This window comes from Giraffa tippelskirchi, chromosome 1 (assembly GCF_054371585.1).
Source record: "Giraffa tippelskirchi isolate mGirTip1 chromosome 1, T2T-mGirTip1v1.2.pri, whole genome shotgun sequence".
Taxonomy (NCBI): domain Eukaryota; kingdom Metazoa; phylum Chordata; class Mammalia; order Artiodactyla; family Giraffidae; genus Giraffa; species Giraffa tippelskirchi.
The window spans coordinates 129,995,562-130,018,073 of NC_137275.1; the positions used below are offsets into that span (position 1 = coordinate 129,995,562).

At 42.5% G+C, this 22,512-nt stretch overlaps 1 pseudogene; it reads left to right on the forward strand.

The window, feature by feature from the left end:
* The first annotated feature begins 9,057 nt into the window (after positions 1–9,057).
* On the forward strand, positions 9,058–9,600 carry LOC145516036 (DNA polymerase epsilon subunit 3 pseudogene; annotated as a pseudogene).
* The last annotated feature ends 12,912 nt before the right edge of the window (positions 9,601–22,512 follow it).

Here is a 22,512-nt window from a genome sequence, read left to right on the forward strand (position 1 = left end):
CAGCTCTTCGCATCAGGTGGCCAAAGTATTGGAGCTTCAGCTTCAGCATCAGTCCTTCCAGTGAATATTCAGGATTGATTTCCTTTATATTGTTCATTTTAACTATATCTACTTTATGTTCCCTTTTCACTCATGCATGTTTGTAACATTTTTCTTTTTTTCCTCAATCAGTCTCACCAAAGGTCTGTCAAACTTATAAATCTTTTTGGAAGAACTATTTCTGACTGTATCAAAACTCTCTATTTTCTAGTCCACTGATTTCTGCTTTTATCATAACTATTCCTTCTTTTTATTTTTGATAATTTATTTTATTTTTAATTAAGAAGTATACTTAGCTCATTTTTTTTCAGTCTTTATTCTTTTAGAATATACCTTTTAAGAGCTATAAATTTCCCACTGAGTACTATTTTTGCTACAAGTTTTTAAATGTAATGTTTTTATTATTGTTCAATTCGAAATATTTTAAAATTTCCATTATCATTTCCTTTTGCATTCATTATTATTTAGATGTACATTTCTTGATTTCCAAATTCATGGAGACATTTTGTTACATTTTTATTACTGATTTCTAGCATAATCCTATTTTGTTAAAAAAAATAAACATTGTGTGATTTTGATACTTCAAAATTATTTACTTGCAGTCCAGAACATAGTCAAATATTTTAAATATAAGATGTACACTCAGAAAATGTTATTCTGGGGCTTCCCTGGTGGTCCAGTGGATAGGAATCTGCTGGCCAGTGCAGGGGACACAGGTTCGATCCCTAGCCTGGGAAGATTCCATATGCCATGTGGCAACTAAGCCCATGTACCGCAACTATTGAGTCCAAGTTCTAGGGCTTGTGCTCCACAACCAGAGAAGCCACCACAGTGAGAAGTCTGTGTTTAGCAACTAGAGAGTAGCCCCCACTCACCACAGTTAGAGAAAGCCCACGCACAGCAACAAAGACCCAAAACAGCCAAGAATAAAATAAATAAAAAATATTTTTTAATTTAAAAAAAGAGAAAAAATGTTATTATGCAGTTACTGGGCTCAGTGTGACTCTTTCTCCTTCTTCTATCAATTATTGAGAGTTAAGGGTCTTTAATCTTCCAGAATAGTTGTAGATTGGTTATTTCTCCTATGATTCTGTCAAATTATCTTAAATTATATTTGGCAAATGGTTATTAGGTAAATGCAGATTTGGAGATCAAAAAGTCTTTCTGATGAACTGATCTTTTGTCATTCTGACATGACTTTTGCTTTTTGCCTTAAAGTCCTTCAGTGTTTTTATTTTACAAATAGTGAACTTTATTCTTTTGGGTACAGTTCTAAGAGTTACTGGGAAATGCATAGAGTTCTGTGACCATCACTGTGATCAAGATACAGGACAATCCCATCACCCCCAAATTCTTTTGTTCTGTTCCTATGTAGATAGCCCTGACCATCACTGCTTTGTTTTCTATCCCTACAGTTCTCCCTTCTCCAGAATAGCATATAAAGAGAACCATTAAGCATACAGCCTTTTGACTCTGGCTTCTTTCGGACAGCTCTAGTTCAAGATTCATCTATGTTGTGGCAAGCACATATCAGTAATTTGTTCTTTGTGTTGCTAAGCGGTATTCCACTGTCTGGTAGCAAAATCTCCTCATCCATTCACCAGTTGAAGAACACTCAAGTTCACTCGAGGTTTTTAGTGGTTCGGAACAAAGCTGCTATAAACATTTGCATACAGGTTTTCCAGAGAAATTTTATTTCCCTCCTTTGGAATTACTGGGTGATGTGATAAATGTATGTTTAACCATAAGAAACTTGCAGACTGTTACCAACGTGGCTGGACTATTTTGCATTCCCACCAGCAATGGGTGAGCCTTCCCATCACTCAGCATTGTTACCAGCTGTTAGTATTACTGGGTTTTTGTTTGCTTTGTTTTGTCAACATTTTATTTTATGTTACCATTGAATAATAATATTGTGATAGTTTCAGGTGTACGTCAGAGTGATTTAGTTATACATGAATCTCTTCTTTTTCAAATTCTTTTAGGTTGTTACATAATATTGAGCAGAGTTCCCTGTGCTACACAGTAGGTCCTTGTTGGTTATCCACTTTAAATATAACAATGTGCATTTTGTTTTAACCATCCTATTAGGTATATAGCAGTATCTCATTGGACTTTTAATATGCCTTTCCCCAGTGATCAATGTTGAACAACTTTGCATGAGCTTGTTTGCATCTATATATCTTTGTTGACAATATCTGTTCAAATCTTTTGCTTATTTAAAAAATGTGATTATTTTTTATTGTTGTTGAATTTTGAGAGTTCTATATACAATCCCTTTGCCATCCAATGTGATTTACAAATATTTTCTCCCAGCATGTGGCTTATCTTTTCATTCTCTTAACAACATCTTTCACAGAGAAACAGTTTTTAATTTTATCTAAACCCATTTATAATTTTTATAAGGATAATGCTTTTGGTGCCATGTCCAAAAATTTTCTTTAACTCAAGGTCACAAAAGTTGTCTCCTGTGTTTCCTTTGAGAAGTTTAATAGGTAAGGCTTTATATTAAAGCCTATGATGTATTTTAAGTCAATCTTTTGTATGAAGTCTGAGGTATCGGTCAAGAGTTTTGGGAGGGGAGTTGGTGATTTGTTTGTCTGGGAGAGGGGTTGCATATGACTGTCCAACTGTTCCAGTATTACTTGTTGAAAAGATTATTCTTTCTCCCTTGAACTGCTTTCACAATCTTGTTAAAAACATCAATTGACCATATCTGTGGCAGTCTAATTCACATACACATAGATATACAGTCTATTACTTCAACAGTACCTCACTGTCCTAATTACTATAGAGTCACTGTAATTTTAAAGTCAGGTAATGTGTATCTTCCAACATGTTTCTTTCTTTTCAAAATTGTTTTGACTACTTTATTTCCTATGTTTTTTCCTATGTAAATTTTAGATTCAGCTTGTCTGTCTACAAAATCTCCAGCTAAGGCTTTGTTTGGAATTGTACTGAATCTATAGATCAAACTAGGGAAAATGGGCACCTTCATGAAACTAAGTCTTCCTATTGACAAGCAGAGCATATATCACCACTTATTTAGGTTTTATTTCTTCCTTAAAGTTTATCTTGTCTGATAGAAATAAAACCATATCAACCTTCTTTTTGGTTAATATTTGCATGGTGTATCTCTTCCTACCTGTGGTACTTCATAGCTCACTCCATTCTAAGCCTCATAACCTATGAATATGTGGACTAGTGGTCAGGACTCCATACATTCACTACTGAGGGCAGTAGTGAACTCCAAAATCACTGCAGATGGTGACTGCAGCCATGAAATTAAGACACTTTCTCCTTGGAAGAAGAGCTATGAGCAACTTAGACAACGTATTAAAAAGCAGAGACATTACTTTGCCAACAAAGGTCCATCTAGTCAAAGCTATGGTTTTTCCAATAATCATGTATGGATGTGAGTGTTGGACTATAAAGAAAGCTGAGCACCAAAGAATTGATGCTTTTGAATTGTGGTGTTGGAGAAGACTCTTGAGAATCTCTTGAACCGCAAGGAGATGAAACCAATCAATCCTAAGGGAAATCAAGAGGCTCTTTAGTTCTTCTTCACTTTCTGCCATAAGGGTGGTGTCATCTGCATATCTGAGGTTATTGATATTTCTCCCAGCAATCTTGATTCCAGCTTGTGTTTCTTCCAGCCCAGCATTTCTCATGATGTACTCTGCATGTAAGTTAAATAAGCAAGGTGACAATACACAGCCTTGACGTGCTTCTTTTCCTATTTGGAACCAGTCTGTTGTTCCATATCCAGCTCTAACTGTTGCTTCCTGACCTGCATACAGGTTTCTCAAGAGACAGGTCAGATGGTCTGGTATTCCCATCTCTTTCAGAATTTTCCACAGTTTATTGTGATCCACACAGTCAAAGGCTTTGGCATAGTCAATAAAGCAGAAATAGATGTTTTTCTGGAACTCTTTTGCTTTTCCGATGATCCAGTGGACATTGGCAATTTGATCTCTGGTTCCTCTGCCTTTTCTAAAACCAGCTTGAACATCTGGAAGTTCACGGTTCACGTATTGCTGAAGCCTGGCTTGGAGAATTTTAAGCATTACTTTACTAGCATGTGAGATGAGTGCAATTGTGTGGTAGTTTGAGCATTCTTTGGCATTGCCTTACCTAGGGATTGGAATGAAAACGGACCTTTTCCAGTCCTGTGGCCACTGCTGAGTTTTCCAGATTTGCTGGCTTATCAAGTGTAGCACTTTCACAGCATCACCTTTGAGGATTTGAAATAGCTCAACTGGAATTCCATCACCTCCACTAGCTTTGTTCATAGTGATGCTTTCTAAGGCCCACTTGATTTCCCATTCCAGGATGTCTGGCTCTAGGTGAGTGATCACACCATCGTGATTATCTGGGTCGTGAAGATCCCTTATGGCAGAAAGTGAAGAACTAAAGAGCCTCTTGATGAAAGTGAAAGAGGAGAGTGAGAAAGTTGGCTTAAAGCTCAACGTTCAGAAAACTAAGATCATGGCATCTGGTCCCATCACTTCTCGGGAAGTAGTTGGGGAAATAGTGGAAACAGTGTCAGACTTTATTTTTTTGGGCTCCAAAATCACTGCTGATGGTGACCGCAGCCATGAAATTAAAAGACGCTTACTCCTTGGAAGGGAGGTTATGACCAACCTAGATAGCATATTTAAAAGCAGAGAAATTACTTTGCCAACAAAGGTCTGTCTAGTCAAGGCTATGGTTTTTCCAGTGGTCATGTATGGATGTGAGAGTTGGACTGTGAAGAAAGCTGAGCACCGAAGAATTGATGCTTTTGAACTGTGGTCTTGGAGAAGATTCTTGAGAGTCCCTTGGACTGCAAGGAGATCCAACCAATCCATCCTAAAGGAGATCAGTCCTGTGTGTTCATTGGAAGGACTGATGTTGAAGCTGAAACTCCAATACTTTGGCCACCTCATGGGAAGAGTTGACTCATTGGAAAAGACCCTAATGCTGGGAAGGATTGGGGTCAGGAGAAGGGGATGGCGGAGGATGAGATGGTTGGATGGCATCACTGACTTGATGGACATGGGTTTGGGTAAACTCCTGGAGTTGGTGATGGACAGGGAGGCCTGGCGTGCTGCAATTCATGGGGTCGCAAAGAGTTGGACATGACTGAGCGACTGAACTGAACTGAACTGAAGGTAAATCAGTCCTGAATATTCACTGGAAGGACTGATGCTGAAGCTGAAGCTCCAATACTTTGGCCACCTGATACGAAGAGCTGACTCATTGGAAAACACCTTGATGCTGGGAAAGATTGAGGGCAAGAGGAGAAGGGGATGACAGAGGATGAGATGGTTGGGTGACATCACCAACTCAATGGAAATGACTTTGAGTAAGCTCCGGGAGATGCTGAAGGACAGGGAAGCTGGCGTGCTGCAGTCCATGGGGTCACAAAGAGTTGGACATGACTGTGTGACTGAACTGAACTGAACTAGGGCAGTAGGTTTAAACATAATAAGTCAGTGTAGTTGTTCTCTTGTACCTGACACTTCCAATAGCCTGTGCCTGTTGTTTTCTCTGCTCCTCAATCACAGTTCTGATCTTCTTTTTTTCATGCATTAGCTCTGTGTGCTCTTACTGTCCTAGAGGAAATATTTATAGGAAGTATTTGAAGCCTCAGATAAAGCTTCTTATCCCCAGAGAGGATTTGCATTTGTATTTGCTCCTGCCTGTTGCAGAGTCCAGAGAATGAACCACCAGTCCGGGCACTGTCTGACATTTCCTATACCACCCAGATGGCAGAAGCCTGGAGAACAGATCCGTTGTTGGGCCAGTCCATCCTTACCCTAAAGATATGGCCTTCCCTGGGAACTTTCCTTATTAAAGGACCAGAAATTTCTGGTGTTCCGTCTAGAAATCCCTAACTTTAAATAAGGATAAGACAATGATATTTTCATTCTTTTGTTTTTAATAATTTTCACTGCGGTACCAAGAAACTTGTTGTCTCTTTAAGTCAAAGCAACATGTTTTACCGGTTTCCTTGGGATACCATTTATAAAACAAAACAGCATACAATTCAAGAGATATTTTGCAAGTGTCTGCCATGAACCAGATGCTGTGGTGCTGGGAATATAATGGTGAGAAATACAGAAACCAGTGCTGCAATGACTAATTCCTTTCCTGGATATAATTGGTGGCTTAAAGATTATTTTATTATTTTGGCTTATAACTTTAAGGATAAGATAAATCACGGTGTTTTCATTATTTCCCATTGCTACTACTCCTTAGAGAGCAGAAGGTTGTTGAGGGAGAAAACATGAGACAGACTGGGTAATTCAATTCTGCAGTTATTTTTATGGAAGGCCTCCAATAGGGAATACATGCAAAGTAATGGTCACTGAGTTCTTAATTACTACGTTGCCAGTACTCTGCATTTCTTTCTTACCATAGACCTATGAGATGGGCATTAGCATCCCATTTCTACCTAAAGAAAATGAGGTACAAAGGCCTATTCTTTTCTGAAGGCACACAGTATAACAGGCAACTTCTGAAATAAATTCCCAAGAACAGTCTCCTGGTTTCCCCACCACACTGTGTTTTAACCCATTCCCTTGGGACTGGGCTAAAACTAGTGACTCAATTTAATGAAGCTAATACAGCAAAAGTGTAGCCATGTCACTTCTGAGATTAGGTTACAAAAGATTAACCTTCTCCCCACCCACCTCTCTTTTCCTCGTTCTCTCTCTCTCTCTCTCCCTCCCTCTCCCCCTGCCTCTGGCTCTTCTCACTGTTCCATTCTGATGAAAGAAGCTGCCATGTTGGGAGCTCCCTGTGGAGACACCCATAGGAAGAAGCTGAGGCCTTCCGTCCTGCAGCCCATGAGGAACTGAGGTCTGCCTGCGACCACACAGCTGAGCAGAAAGCAGATCCTCCCTCCTCACCCCCTCAGCTGAGCCAGCAGCCCGATCCGACACCTGACATCCAGCTCAGTCACGGCCAGATCCTGACCTGTGGAGACTGGGAGGTGACACATGTTGTTTTGAGCCACTAAGTTTGGGGTAATGTGCTTCAAAATAGAGAACAAATACTTGCCACTAAAAACGAGGCAATCAGATATTTGCAGGTCCACCTGAGACCACTATAGTCCATGGGGTCACAAAGAGTCGGACAGGACTGAAGGACTTTCACCTTCACTTCCACTGAGACCGATTCCTGAGCATCTTTATACATGAACAACTAAATCCTCAGAGGAGGTGCCCCTAAATAGCAATTTCAGGAAGGTCTAGACAATATAAATCATACAAAAGTAGAGCTAAACTTGTTCTTAAAGCTCCTCTATTCAACTTCCTCATTTTACCTCTGGGAAACTGAGGGACTGAGACTTTCTCAGAGCCCCCATGACATTTGGGAAGGGCCAGGAACTCAGTCCAGTTTGCTTCTCCATCCAAGTGTCTATCTACACGACTTCATCCTCACTTTTGCTATTTAAGGCCACAATGATGCCTTCTTGGGTTTTGTGCGCTTACATGTTTTATATAAGTAGCTTGTACATGTTTTGTTGTTGCTGTTGCTGTTCAGTCGCTCAGTTGTGTCCAACTCTTTGTGATCCCATGGACTGCAGCACACTAGGCTTCCTGGTCCTTCACTATCTCCTGGAGCTTGCTCAAACTCATGTCCACTGAGTCAATGATGCCCTCCAACCATCTTGTCCTCTGTCATCCCCTTCTCCTCCTGCCCTCAGTCTTTCCCAGCATCAGGGTCTTTTCCAATTAGGTCAGCTCTTTGCATCATGTGGCCAAAGTATTGGAGCTTCAGCTTCAGCATCAATCCTTCCAATGAACATCCAGGGTTGATTTCCTTTAGGATTGACTGGTTTGATCTCCTTGAAGTCCAAGGGACTCTCAAGAGTTTTCTCCAACACCACAATTCAAAAGCATCAATTCTTCTGTGCTCAGCCTTCTTTATGGTCCAATTCTCACATCTATATACGACTACTAGAAAAACCATAGCTTTGACTGTACAGACCTTTGTCAGTGAAGTAATGCCTCTGCTTTTTAATATGCTGTCTAGGTTTGTCATAGCTTTGAATATTTGCTGCAAGAGTGGAAGCCCAACTATACTTGCTCCTTGATGTTCACAATGAAGAGAAGTTCCTCAATATCTCTTTATCTCTTTATAACCTTGGTCCTCTACCTCCTGCCCCAGCAGCAAGAAACGGACATGAATGGAATTGTTAAGAGCCCTGAAAAATAGGGATACCTGGTTGCTTTCTGAAGAGGAAACTGTAAGCAAGCCACACGTAGGCGAGAGGGAAGGAGGTAGTTATAAAAGCTAGATTTAGGATTGGGGGCCGGAGGAGAAGGGGACGACAGAGGATGAGATGGTTGGATGGCATCACCAACTCGATGGACATGGGTTTGGGTAGACTCCGGGAGTTGGTGATGGACAGAGAGGCCTGGAGTGCTGCAATTCATGGGGTCGCAAAGAGTCGGACACAACTGAGCGACTGAACTGAACTGAACTGAAGCCAGAGAATTGCAGATTATTTTGTAGCTGATGGGATGTGGAAAGTGGCTCTGAAGTCGAATCAGAGTTTTTCAGGGTCCCAAGAAATCCCTCAAGAGAAAAGAAAAAAAACAAACAGACCCCCTTTGGCGAAGATATTCAATAACAAGTTTTCAAGCACCTTTGCTCTTCGAGCCTCATTCATAGATTGTAATGCCCACATGTGTCCACAGGAGGGCAGCTTTTACCATGACTTAAAGCAACGTGTCCAAAGCTGTCCTCTTTTAAAGACGAACCACTTGAGATAGTATGCCTGCCAAAATGAATTTATTAAGAAATATCAACCTGGGTTTCCAACTTTTGCTTTTGAGAGGCACAAATATGAACCATCATATGTTTCCGATCACTCTGAGATAACCAGGGTTATGGTATTCCAGCAACACCTCAGATTTTTGTAGTTAGCCTTCTCAGAGAGAAATGTAAAAAGAGGTATTACTGGGGCAACGCGGGGCAGGACGGAAGCCTCGCTGGGTCAGACCATGGCGATGCCGGAAGTGCAGACGCGCAGCGACCTGAAGAGGAGGTCGCAGGCACGGTCCACGGCCGCGGCCATGGCGGAGAGGCCCGAGGACCTAAAGCTGCCCAATGCCGTCATCACCAGAATCATCAAGGAGGCGCTCCGAGACGGTGTCAACCTCTCCAAGGAGGCCCGGAGCGCCACCTCCCGCGCCGCCAGCGTCTTTGTGCTGTATGCCACATCCTGTGTGCCAACAGCTTCGCGATGAGAGGGAAACTCAAGACAGTGAATGCCAGCGATGTGCTGTGTGCCATGGAGGAGATGGAGTTTCAGCGGTTCGTCACCCCGTTAAAAGAAGCTCTGGAAGCTTATAGGAGGGAGCAGAAAGGCAAGAAGGAAAAGCAAAAGAGCAAAAGAAGAAGGACAAAGACAAAAAAAAAACAGATTCGGAAGAGCAGGACGAGAGTAGGGATGAGGACAACGATAAAGATGAGGAGAGGCTGAAGGAAGAAGAACAGAATGAAGAGGAGAAAGTGGACAACCGAAGAGTATGGGGAGACGCCCCTTGGAAGGTACCACGCTGAACCCTGGTACACGTTTGTGTGAAGCTTTTTCCTGCTGGGCAGAGTAGTCTTAGAAGAGCCTGAGAAGATCGAAATAAAAACTGAATTATCATCAGGATTATCATCAAAGCCAGTGCTTCCCAGACTCAGAGCATCTGAGTAGCAGAATCCTGTTTTGCTTAATCAGTCTCAAGGTTATAACGTTTTGGCAAGAGGGATTCTGAATGGCTAATTTAATTGGTCAGTTTGATCTCTTTGGTTTACATACACATATAGTTAGGCAATTGTTGATCCCCAGTTCCCTCGCTGCCCCCCCAAAAAAAGTTATAATAACTTTCATGCTGCCAACAGTGTTCCAGATGACAGAGGCAGTTAAGGCTCAGGAAAAATTGGGGTTTGATTACAGTCAACCTATTTGATTATACAGTATTTGGCAATACTAGCTTATTTCAAGTGATCAGAGTGGCTTAGCTTTAGGAATTATTAAAAGGGTTGAAGAGAACAATGAAGTCCGCTGTCTCTTCACTTGACAGTAATGTTAATTGAATTTTGTTTTCTACAGACCCACTTGGCTTGGAGCCCTTCTATATTGCCTTGTAAGGCGTGTAACCTGCCTGGGTGGCTACCTTCTAGGCACATAATGTTTTTAAATCCACGGCGTAGAATTACTTAAGCATTAGTTACGCAAGATTGCCAATGTCTTACTCTTATAAAACAGACGATTTAGTCTTAAATGCACCTCACTGCCTGCCACTGTACAGCTTCAGGGTTTGTCATCACCTCGTGGAAAGTATAAAATTCCAGGCTTAAATCCACAGCGTAGAATTAGCTAAGAATTAGTTAAGCAAGACTGCCAATGTCTTACTCTTATAAAACAGATGATTTAGTCTTAAATGCACCTCACTGCCTGCCGCTGTACAGCTTCAGGATTTGTCATCACCTCGTGGAAGGTATAAAATTCCAGGCTTTCTCGTCCCGTAGTCCATCTTCCAGATTTGTGACTATGGCTTTTCATTTTTCCAACTCATGACAAGTTCCAAACTTTACTTCTTCTAGGCACAACTTTCTCCCTCTGTGCTTCTCACCGCTTGGTTCTGTCCTGCCTCTCCTCTGCTCCCCATTTCCACTTTCTCTGTCCCTCTCTTTCTTACTTCTGCCAATCCAGGAACTTGGATGACCTGCAATGTCCCAGAGTATGGGTTCCTCTGATTCCCTAGTTCTAACCTCATGTCTTAAAACTGACTTTGTAACCCTCTTTGACCCATGAGGGAAATCTGATGGTGCTCAGGAATCTAATTCCTCCCCTAACCCATCCCCTTTAACTGCTTCTAAGTATCTCAGTTGACCTTTCCAGGTTTTCTTCTCTTTCCTTTTGGTGCTCCAAGCACTTTTTTGTTGGTCTCTAAGTTGAGTGCTTGGAGGTTGAAAAGTAGTGAAGTGTAGTTTGACACTGTTGATTTACTAAATGAGTACAGTGGAAAGTTTGTTGATAAATGAGTGAAGAATATTGAGAAAATTATACTGCTTTGTATAATAAACATTGTTAAAAGTGAAAAAAGAGGTATTATTAAAATGCTGAAAATTAAGAAAGGCAGGAATGGAGGGAGGGAAGAAAATCAAGAGAGAAAAGAAAACAGTAAGAGAAGAAATCTGAGAACCAGTGTTATTCCTGTTACTCGGGGACCCAGAGGCTCTGGTTTGAGAAACCCTAATTTTAGCCAGAGGAGTCAAACCATCTCCCCATGGTAGTGTAGTGCCATTTTTCTTTTCAAAGTAGGACATGCATTCTTTCTTGGATAGAGCCTCCTAATCTAGTCTGTGTTGGGGAAGTGCTAAATACAAGTTAAGGAAATCTTCTGGCTCATGGAAGTTTCTCATCACGTGTTCTTGGCTAATGACAGTTGTTTTGGGGTTGGAGTGGTCGTATTGGGCATCAGCTGAATATGTGTCTACAAATATTTTGGTGGCATAAGCTTAGAGGGAGGAAATATCAAGCCAGTTGAAGGCAAAATGAACTTAATCTACTTGACCAGACCGTAATATGCTTGAGGTCTGGGAATCTATATTATATATCATTTTTTCCTCCAATGTCAGTACAGAGCTTGCAACACAGAATAAATGAGTCGATGATAACGCATTAAAAACCAAGGTATGCTAAGAGATAAGCATGAGCATCCCATTTTACAGCTAAAGAAAATGAGATACAGAGGCATTTCCTTTCTTGAAGTCACACAGTATGGTAGGCAGTTTCTGAAATGAATCCCAAAAAACTCTGTCTCCTGATATCCCCACCACACTGGGTTTTAACCCATCCACTAGGGACTGGGCTAAAACTAGTGACTCAATTTAGTGAAAATAATGTAGTAAAAGTATTGCAATATCACTACTGAGATTAGGTTAAAAAAGTTAACTTACCACCCCTCTCCCTCTTCCTCTCTCTCTTTCTCCCCTCCCTCCCTCCCTCCCTCTCTCTCTCCCTGACTCTTCTCACTGTTCCATTCTGATGAAGGAAGCTGCCATGTTGGGAGCTCCCTGTGAGGCCCCCAAGAAGAGGCTGAGGCCTTCCGTCCAGCAGCCCAAGAGGAACTGAGGTCTGCCTGCGGCCACACACCTGAGCAGAAAGCAGATCGATCCTCCCCCAGCTGAGCCAGCAGGTGAGACGGCAGCCCCATCCGACACCTGACATCCAGCTCAGCCATGGCCAGATTGCTGACCCGTGGAGACTGGGAGGTGACACATGTTGTTTTCAGCCACTAAGTTTGGAGCAGTGTGTTTCACAATAGACAGTGAATGCACACAATTAATCTGAGGCCATCAGCTGTGTGACAGGTCCATCCCAGACCGCTTCCTGGGCATCTTTATACACTAACAACTAAATCCTCAGAGGAGTTACCTCTACAGAGAAATTTCAAGAAAGGTCCAGACAATATATATCATACAAAAGTAAAGTTAAACTTTGTTCTTAAGCTCCTTTATCCAACTCTCCCATTTTCAGCTGGGAAAATGAGGGTTGCAGACTTTCTCAGAGCCCCCATGACATCTGGGAAGGGCCAGGCCCTCAGCCTAGTGTGTCTACCCACCCAAAGTGTAGATGGATTCATCCCCACTTCCCTTGCTATTTAAGGCAGAAATGAGGGCTACTTGTGATTTGCTCACTAACCTGTTTTGTATAAATGGATCGTACATGTTCTGTAGTGATGAATATTTGGTGTAAGAGTGGAAGCCCAACAATACTTGGTCCTTGATATTCATATAAAGAGAAGTTGCTCAATATATCTTTATATGCTTTGTACTCCACCTCCCACCCCAGTGGCAAGAAGTGGACGTGGAATTGATCCCTATTCAAGAGCCCTGGATAATGGGATATCTGGATGCTTTCTAAACAGGAAATTGTAATCGGGCCACACACAGGTGAGAGGGAAGGAGCTCATTATAAACTATATTTGGTAGCTTAGATGCCAGAGAATTGCAGATATTTTTTAGCTCCTTGGATGTGGATGGTGGTTCAGAAGATGAAGGAGTATTTTTCAGGGTCCCATGGGATCTTCAAAAGAAAAAGAAAAAAGTAAAAGAACCCTCTTTACAGAAGACATTCAATAACAAATTATCAAGCAACTTTTTTCAATAACAAGTTATCAAGCAACAAAGATGTCCTTTTCATTATAGGGGACTGGAATGCAAAAGTAGGAAGTCAAGAAACACATGGCTGCTGCTGCTGCTGCTGCTAAGTCACTTCAATTGTGTCCGACTCTGTGTGGCCCCATAGACAGCAGCCCACCAGGCTCCACCATCCCTGGGATTCTCCAGGCAAGAACACTGGAGTGGGTTACCATTTCCTTCTCCAATGCATGAAAGTGAAAAGTGAAAGTGAAGTCGTTCAGTTGTGTCCAACTCTTGACAACCCCATGGACTGCAGCCTACCAGGCTCCTCCGTTCAGGGGATTTTCCAGGCAAGAGTACTGGAGTGGGGTGCCATTGCCTTCTCCAGAAACACCTGGAGTAACAGGCAAATTTGGCCTTGGAGTAAAGAATGAAGCAGAGCAAAGGCTAATTAAGAGTTTTCCCAAGAGAACGCACTGGTCATAGAAAATACCCTCTTCCAACAACACAACAGAAGACTCTACACATGGACATCACCAGATGGTCAACACAGAAATCAGATTATATTATTTGCAGCCAAAGATGGGGAAGCTCTATACAGTCAGCAAAAACAAGACCAGGAGCTGACTGTGGCTCAGATCACGAACTACTTACTGCCAAATTCAGACTTAAACTAAAGAAAGTAGGGAAAACCACTAGACCATTCAGGTATGACCTAAATCAAATCCCTTAGGATTATACAGTGGAAGTGAGAAATAGATTTAAGGGACTAGATCTGATAGAGTGCCTGATGAACTATGGACGGAGGTTCATGACATTGTAAAGGAGACAGGGATCAAGACCATCCCCAAGAAAAACAAATACAAAAAAGCAAAATGGCTGCCTGATGAGGCCTTACAAATAGCTGTGAAAAGAAGAGAAGTGAAAAGCAAAGGAGAAAAGGAGAGATATACCTATTTGAATGCACAGTTCCAAAGAATAGCAAGGAGAGATAAGAAAGCCTTCCTCAGTGATCAGTGCAAAGAAATAGAGGAAAACAATAGAATGGGAAAGTCTAGAGATCTCTTCAAGAAAATTAGAGATACCAAGGGAACATTTCATGCAAAAATGGGCGCAATAAAGGACAGAAATGGTATGGACCTAACAGAAGCAGAAGATATTAAGAAGGGGTGGCAAGAATACACAGAAGAACTATACAAAAAAGATCTTCACAACCCAGATAATCACGATGGTGTGATCACTCACCTAGAGCCAGGCATCCTGGAATGGGAAGTCAAGTGGGCCTTAGAAAGCATCACTACGAACAAAGCTAGTGGAGGTGATAGAATTCCAGTTGAGCTATTTCAAATCCTGAAAGATGATGCTGTGAAAGTGCTGCACTCAATATGCCAGCAAATTGGGAAAACTCAGCAGTGGCCACAAGACTGGAAAAGGTCAGTTTTCATTCCAATCCCAAAGAAAGGCAATGCCAAAGAATGCTCAAACTACTGCACAATTGCACTCATCTCAACACACTAGTGAAGTAATGCTCAAAATTCTCCAAGCCAGGATTCAACAATACATGAACCGTGAAATTCCAGATGTTCAAGCTGGTTTTAGAAAAGGCAGAGAAACCAGAGACCAAATTGCCAACATCTGTTGGATCATCGAAAAAGCAAGAGAGTTCCAGAAAAACATCTATTTCTGCCTTATTGACTATGCCAAAGCCTTTCACTGTGTGGATCATGATAAACTGTGGAAAGGGATGGGAATACCAGACCACATGACCTGCCTCTTGAGAAACCTGTATGCAGGTCAGGAAGCAACAGTTAGAACTGGACATGGAACAACAGACTGGTTCCAAATAGGAAAAGGTGTACATCAAGGCTGTGTATTGTCACCCTGCTTATTTAACTTCTATGCAGAGTACATCATGAGAAACGCTGGGCTGGATGAAGGACAAGCTGGAATCAAGATTGCCGGGAGAAATATCAATAAACTCAGATATGCAGGTGACACCACCCTTATGGCAAAAAGTGAAGAAGAACTAAAGAGCCTCTTGATGAAAGTGACAGAGGAGAGTGAAGAAGTTGGCTTAAAGCTCAACATTGAGAAAACTAAGATCATGGCATCTGGTCCCATCACTTCATGGCAGATAGATGGGGAAACAGTGGAAACGGTGGCAGACTTTATTTTTTTTAGGCTCCAAATTCACTGCAGATGGTGACTGCATCCATGAAATTAAAAGATGCTTACTCTTTGGCAGGAAAGTTATGACCAACCTAGACAGCATATTAAAAAGCAGAGACATTACTTTGCCAACAAAGGTCCATCTAGTCAAGGCTATGGTTTTTCCAGTGGTCATGTATGGATGTGAGAGTTGGACTATAAAGAAAGCTAAGCACCGAAGAATTGATGCTTTTGAACTGTGGTGTTGGAGAAGACTCTTGAGAGTCCCTTGGACTGCAAGGAGATCCAACCAGTCCACCCTAAAGGAGATTAGTCCTGAGTGTTCATTGGTAGGACTGATGTTGAAGCTGAAACTCCAATACTTCGGCTACCTGATGCGAAGAGTTGACTCATTAGAAAAGACCCTGATGCTGAGAAAGATGAAGTCAGGAGGAGAAGGGGACGACAGAGGATGAGATGGTTGGATGGCATCACCGACTCAATGGACATGAGTTTGGGTAAGCTCTGGGAGTTGGTGACAGAGAGGGAAGCCTGGAGTGCTGCACTCCATGGGGTCGCAAAGAGTTGGACACGACTGAACAACTGAAATGAACTGAAGAGATACTTTGTCTGCCACACTGAATTTATTAAGAAATATCAACTCGGCTTTCCAATTTTTGCTTTTAAAGGGCACAAATAATAGGCATCATATATTTCAGATCACTCTGAGAAAACCAGTGTTATAAAATTCCAGTACCCCACAAAACATTTGTTATTTAGGTTTCTTACAGAGAAATGCAAGAGGAGTTATTAAAATGCTGAAAATTAAAAAGTGAGAAGGAAGGAATGAAGGGAGGAAGGAAAAAGAGAAAGGGGAAAAAAAAAGAGAAGTCTGCAAATCCAGAGGCTCTGGTTTTGAAAAACCCTGATTTAAGCCAAAAGTGTCCAGCCATCTCCCCAGGGTGGGGTAGTCCCATTTTCGTTTTCAAAGTAGGACAGGCATTCTTCTTTGGATGGAGCTTCTTAATCTAGCCTATGCTGGGGAAGTGCTAAATACATGTTAAAGGAATCTTCCAGCTGATGAAAGCTTCTCATCACATGTTCTTGGCAAATGACAGTGGTTTTGGAGTTGGAGGATGGTATTTGGCCTCAGCTGAATCTGTGTCTGCGTATATTTTGGTGACATAAGCTTAGAGGGAGGAGACATGAGGTAAATTCTAAGTAAGAAGAACGTAATCATCTTGACCAGACTGTAATCTGCATGAAGTCTGGGACTCTGTACTATATGTCATTTTTCCTCCAATGCCAGTGCAGAGCTTGGCACACCATGTAAATGAGTCAATGATAACACATTAAAAATGAAGACGTGACACCTCTGCGGTAGTCCAGTGGCTAAGACTCTCACTCCCAATGCATCAGGCCTAGATTCCATCCTAGGCATTAGCAGGCCCATTTTTTTAAATTAATTATTTTTCAGTTCAGTTCAGTCGCTCAGTCATGTCCGACTCTTTGCGACCCCATGAATTGCAGCACGCCAGGCCTCTCTGTCCATCACCACTTTATTGGAGGCTAATTACTTTACAATATTGTTATGGTTTTTGCCCTACATCAACATGAAACAGCCACGGGTGCACATGTGTCCCCCCATCCTGGATCCCCCTCCCACCTCCCTCCCCACCCTATTCCTCTGGGTTGTCCCAGAGAACCAGCTTTGAGTGCCCTGCTTCATGCATCAAGCTTGCACTGGTCATCTATTTTAAATATGGCAATATACATGTCTCAGTGCTATTCTCTTAAAGCATCCCACCCTCACCTTCTCCTACATAGTCCAAAAGTCTGTTCTTTACATCTAGCAGGCCCATTTTACAACGAAAGAAAATGAAGTACAAAAGATACTTACCTCATGGTTTCCCTACCACCCTGTGTTTTATCCCCTTCCCTTGGGACTGGGCTAAAACTGCTGCTGCTGCTGCTGCTGCTGCTGCTGCTAAGTTGCTTCCGTCATGTCCGACTGTGCGACCCTATGGACTGTAGCCTACCAGGCTCCTCCGTCCATGGGATTTTCCAGGCAAGAGTACTGGAGTGGGGTGCCATTGCCTTCTCCGGGGCTAAAACTAGGGACTCAATTTAATCAAAATAAGACAGCAAAAGTGATGGGATATCGCTTCTGAGATTAGGATACAAAAGACTAACGTTCCTTGCCCCACCCCACCCCCCTCTCCCTGTTCCTGTCTCTCTCTCTCTCCCCTCCCTCCCCTGCTCCCCCTGCCTCTGGCTCTTCTCACTGTTCCATTCTGATGAAGGAAGCTGCCATGTTGGGAGCTCCCTGTGAGGCCCACAAGAAGAAGCTGAGGCCTTCCGTCCAGCGGTCCATGAGGAACTGAGGTCTGCCCGTGACCACACAGCTGAGCAGAAAGCAGATCGATCCTCCCCCAGCTGAGCCAGCAGGTGAGACGGCAGCCCCATCTGACACTTGACATCCAGCTCAGTCACGGCCAGATCCTGACCTGTGGAGACTGGGAGGTGACACATGTTGTTTTGAGCCACTAAGTTTGGGTGCTGCTGCTGCTGCTGCTAAGTTGCTTCAGTCGTGTCCGACTCTGTGTGACCCCATAGACGGCAGACCACCAGGCTCCGCCGTCCCTGGGATTCTCCAGGCAAGAACACTAGAGTGGGTTGCCATTTCCTTCTCCAACGCATGAAAGTGAAAGTGAAGTCGCTCAGTCATGTCCGACTCTTAGCTTGGGTAATGTGCATCAAAATAGATAACAAATACTTACCACTAATACCAGGCAATCAGATATTTGAAGGCCCATCTGAGACCTCTTCCTGGGCATCTTTATACATGAACAACTAAATCCTAAGAGGAGGTGCCCCTGAATAGCAATTTCAAGAAAAGTCCAGGCAATATAAATCATACAAAAGTCGAGCTAAACTTGTTCTTAAAGCTCCTTTATCCAACTCTGTCAGTTTACAGCTGGGAAACTGAGGGACTGAGACTTTCTCAGAGCCCGCATGACATATGGGAAGGGCCAGGACCTCAGCCTGCTTTGTTTCTCCATCTAAGTGTCTGTCTACATGGCTTCATCTCACTTCTCTTGCTATTTAAGGCAAAAATGATGCCTTCCTGGGGTTTGCTAACTGACATTATTTGTATAAATGGCCTTGCATGTTATAAGTGATGAATATTCCGGCAAGATTAGAAGCCAAACAATATTTGGTCCTACCTGTTTACAAAGAAGAGAAGTTGCTCGATATCTCTTTGTACCCTTTGCTCTCCACCTCACTTCCCAGCAGCAATAGATGGACATGAATGGAATCGTCAGGAGCCTGGGATAATGAGATACCTGGATGCTTTGTGACCAGGATATTGTAACAGGGCCACACACACAGGCAAGAGGGAAGGAGCTAGTTTTAAGAACGACTTTGGTAGCTTATCAGCCAGAGACTTGCAGATATTCTGCAGCTCCTAGGATGTGGAAAGTGGTTCAGAAGATGAAGGAGAATTTTTCAGGGTCCCAGGGAATTTCCAAAAGAAAAAGAAAAAAAAGTAACAGGGTCCTCTTTGCAGAAGACATTCAATAACATGTTCGCTAGCAACTTTTCTCTTGAAGCTGCATTCACAGGTTGTAATGTTTAAATGTGTCCACAGGAGGGCAGCATTTACCACGACTTAAAGACAAATATCCTACGTCAACCTCTGAAGACTAACCCACTTGAGATATTTTGTCTGCCAAACTGAATTTATTTAGAAATATCAACTTGGGTTTCCAATTTTTGCTTTTAAAAGGCACAAATAAGAGCCATCATATGTTTAGGATCACTCTGAGATGACCAGTGTTAAAATATATACCTGCCCCCCACCAAAATAGTTTTTAATTGGTCTTCTCACAGAGAAATGTAAGAAGAGTTACTAACATGCTAAAAATGTTTTTAAAAAGAGAGAGGAAAGAATGGAGGTAAGGAAGGAAAGGAATAGAAAAAGAAGAACAGTAGGAAAGGAAATCTAAGCACCTTTATGACTTGACAGATCCTAGGGTGTCCAGTGGCTACCTGGATTTGAGAAACCCTAATTTTAGCCAGAGGAGTCCAACCATCTCCCCAGGGTAGGGTAGTCCCATTTTCCTTTTCAAAGTAGGACAGGAATTCTCTCTTGGATGGAGCTTCCTAATCTAGTCTATGTTGGGGAAGTGCTAAATATGTATTAAGAAAATCTTCTGGCTCATGGAAGTTTCCCATCACATGCTCCTGGCCAATGACAATCATTTTGAAGGCCAGAGGAACTTAATCATCTTGATCACACGGAAATATGCTTGACATCAGGGACTCTAGACTATATGTCATTTTTTTCCTCCAATGCCAATGCAGAGCTTGGCACACGGAACAAATGAGTTGATGATAACACAGTAGAAACCAAGACGTGCTAGGAGATAGGCTTGAGCAGCCCCATTTTACATCGAAAGAAAATGAAATACAAAGGCGTTTTCTTTCATGAAATCACACAGTATAATTGGCAGCTTCTGTGTTGACTCCCAAAGAACACTACCTTCTGGTATTCCCACCACACTGTGTTTTATCTCATCGACTTGGGACTGGGCTAAAAATGATGACTGACTTTAATCAAAATATTACAGGCCAAGTGATGGGATATCACTTCTGATTAGGTTATAATAGACTAAGTTTGCTCCCCACCCCGACCCTTCTCTCCGTGTTTCACTATCGCCCTCCCTCCCCCCCCACCCCCCTCACCCCCCCACCCCCCGCCATCTCCCTGCCTCTGCCTCTTCTCACTGTTTCATTCTGATGAGGGAAGCTGCCATGTTGGGAGCTCCCTGTGGAGACACCCACAGAAAGAAGCTGAGGCCTTCCATCCTGCAGCCCATGAGGAACTGAGGTCTGCCCCCGACCACACAGCTGAGCAGAAAGCAGATCGATCCTCCCCCAGCTGAGCCAGCAGGTGAGACCGCAGCCCTGTCCGACACCTGACATCCAGCTCAGCCATGGCTAGATTCCTGACCCGTGGAGACTGGGATTTGACACGTGTTGTTTTGAGCCACTTAGTTTGGGTAATGTGTTTCACAATAGAAAATGAATACACACCACTAGTACCAGGCAATCATATATTTGAAGGCCCATCTCAGACCAATTCCTGGACATCTTTTCACACTAACAACTAAATCATCAGAAGAGGTACCTTTGAATAGAAATTTCAAGAAAGGTCCAAAAAATAAAAGCCATACAGAAGTAGAGCTAAACTTTATCCAACTCTCTCAATTTACAGCTGGGAAACTGAGAGACTGAGACTTTTTCAGAGCCTCCGTGACACATGGGAAGGGCCAGGACCTCAACCTAGTTTGTTTCTCCATCCAAAGTGTCTACAGGTTTCATCCTCACTTCCCTTGCTATTTAAGGCAGCTATGAGGTGTTCTTGGGTTTTGTGCACTAACATGTTTTATATAAATGTCTTGTACATTTTATGTAGTGGTGAATATTTACTGCAAGAATGGAGGCCAACAATATTTGGTCCTTGATGTTCACAATGAAGAGAAGTTGCTCAGTATCTCTGTACACCCTTTTCTCTCCACCTCCCGCCCCGGCAGCAAGAAACAGACATGAATGGAATTGTTAGGAGCCCTGGGGCTCCTCACAATGAGATAATGGGATACTTGGATGCTTGCTAAACAGGAAACTGTCACCAACCTGACAGAGGCAAGAGGGAAGGAGCTAGTTATAAGAGCTAGATGTGGTTGTTTATCTGCCAGAGACTTGCAGATATTCTATTGCTCCTGGGATATGAAGGTGGCTCAGAAGATGGAGAACTTTTCAGGGTCCAAAGAATTCTCAAGAGGAAAATAAAATTAAAAAAACCAAACAGGGCCCTCTTTGCAGAAGACATGCAATAACAAGTGACCAAGCAACTTTTCTCTTGGAGCCTCATTTATACATTGTAATGTCCACATGTGTCCACAGGAGGGCAGCATTTACCATGACTTAAAGCAGAATTTTCAAAGCTGTCCTCTAAGACTACTTGAGATATTTTTATACCAAACTGAATTAAGAAATATCAACTTGGCTTTCCAATTCTTGCTTTTAATGGACACAGATAATAGCCATCATATGTTTCAGATCACTCGGAGATAACCAGTGTTATCAAATTCCAGCAACTTCAATAATACTCTGTAGTTAGTCGCCTTACAGAGAAATGTAAGAACAGTTATTAAAATGCTGATAACTAAAAAGAAAGAGAGAAGGAAAGAATGGAGGGAGGGAAGGAAAGAAAGAAGAAAGGAGGAAAGTAAGACAAGAAGTCCGAGAACAATTACGATTCCCCAGTTCCCTGGAAATCCATTGTCTCTGGTTTTGAAAAACCCTAATTTCAGCCAGAGTGGTTCAGCCATCTTCCCAGGGTAGTGTACTGCCATTTTCCTTTTCAAAGTAGGACAGGCATTCTTCCTTGGATAGAACTTCTAATCTAGCCTATGTTGGGGAAGTGCTAAATATTTGTTAAAGAAATATTCCAGCCCATGCCGTCTTCTCATCACATGTTCTTGGGCAGTGACAAGCATTTGGGAGGTGCGGTGGTGGTGTTTGGCACCCACTGAATTTGTATCTACCTACATTTTGGAGGCATAACACTACAGAAGTAGATGTTTTTCTGGAATTCTCTTGCTTTTTTGGTGATCCAGTGGATGTTGGTAATTTGATCTCTGGTTCCTCTGCCTTTTCTAAAATCAGCTTGAACATCTGGAATTTCACAGTACGCGTACTGTTGAAGCCTGGCTTGGAGAATTTTGAGCATTACTTTGCTAGTGTGTGAGATGAGTGCAATTGTGCGGTAGTTTGAGCATTCTTTGGCATTGCCTTTCTTTGGGATTGGAATGAAAACTGGGTAATGTAATTTCGTATTCCTTTTCAAAGTAGGACAGGCATTCTTCCTGGGATGGATCTGCCTAATCTAGCTTATGTTGGGAAGGTGCTAAATATGCACTGAGAAAATCTAGCTCAGGCAAGCTTCTCATCACATTTCTTGGCCAATGACAGTAGTTTGGAGTAGAGGAATTGGAGTAGAGGTATTTGGCACCCGCTGAATTTGTGTCTACCTACATTTTGGTGATGTAAACTTAGAGGGAGGAGACATCAGGTCAGTTCAAGGTAAGATGAACTTAATCATCTTGACCAGACTGT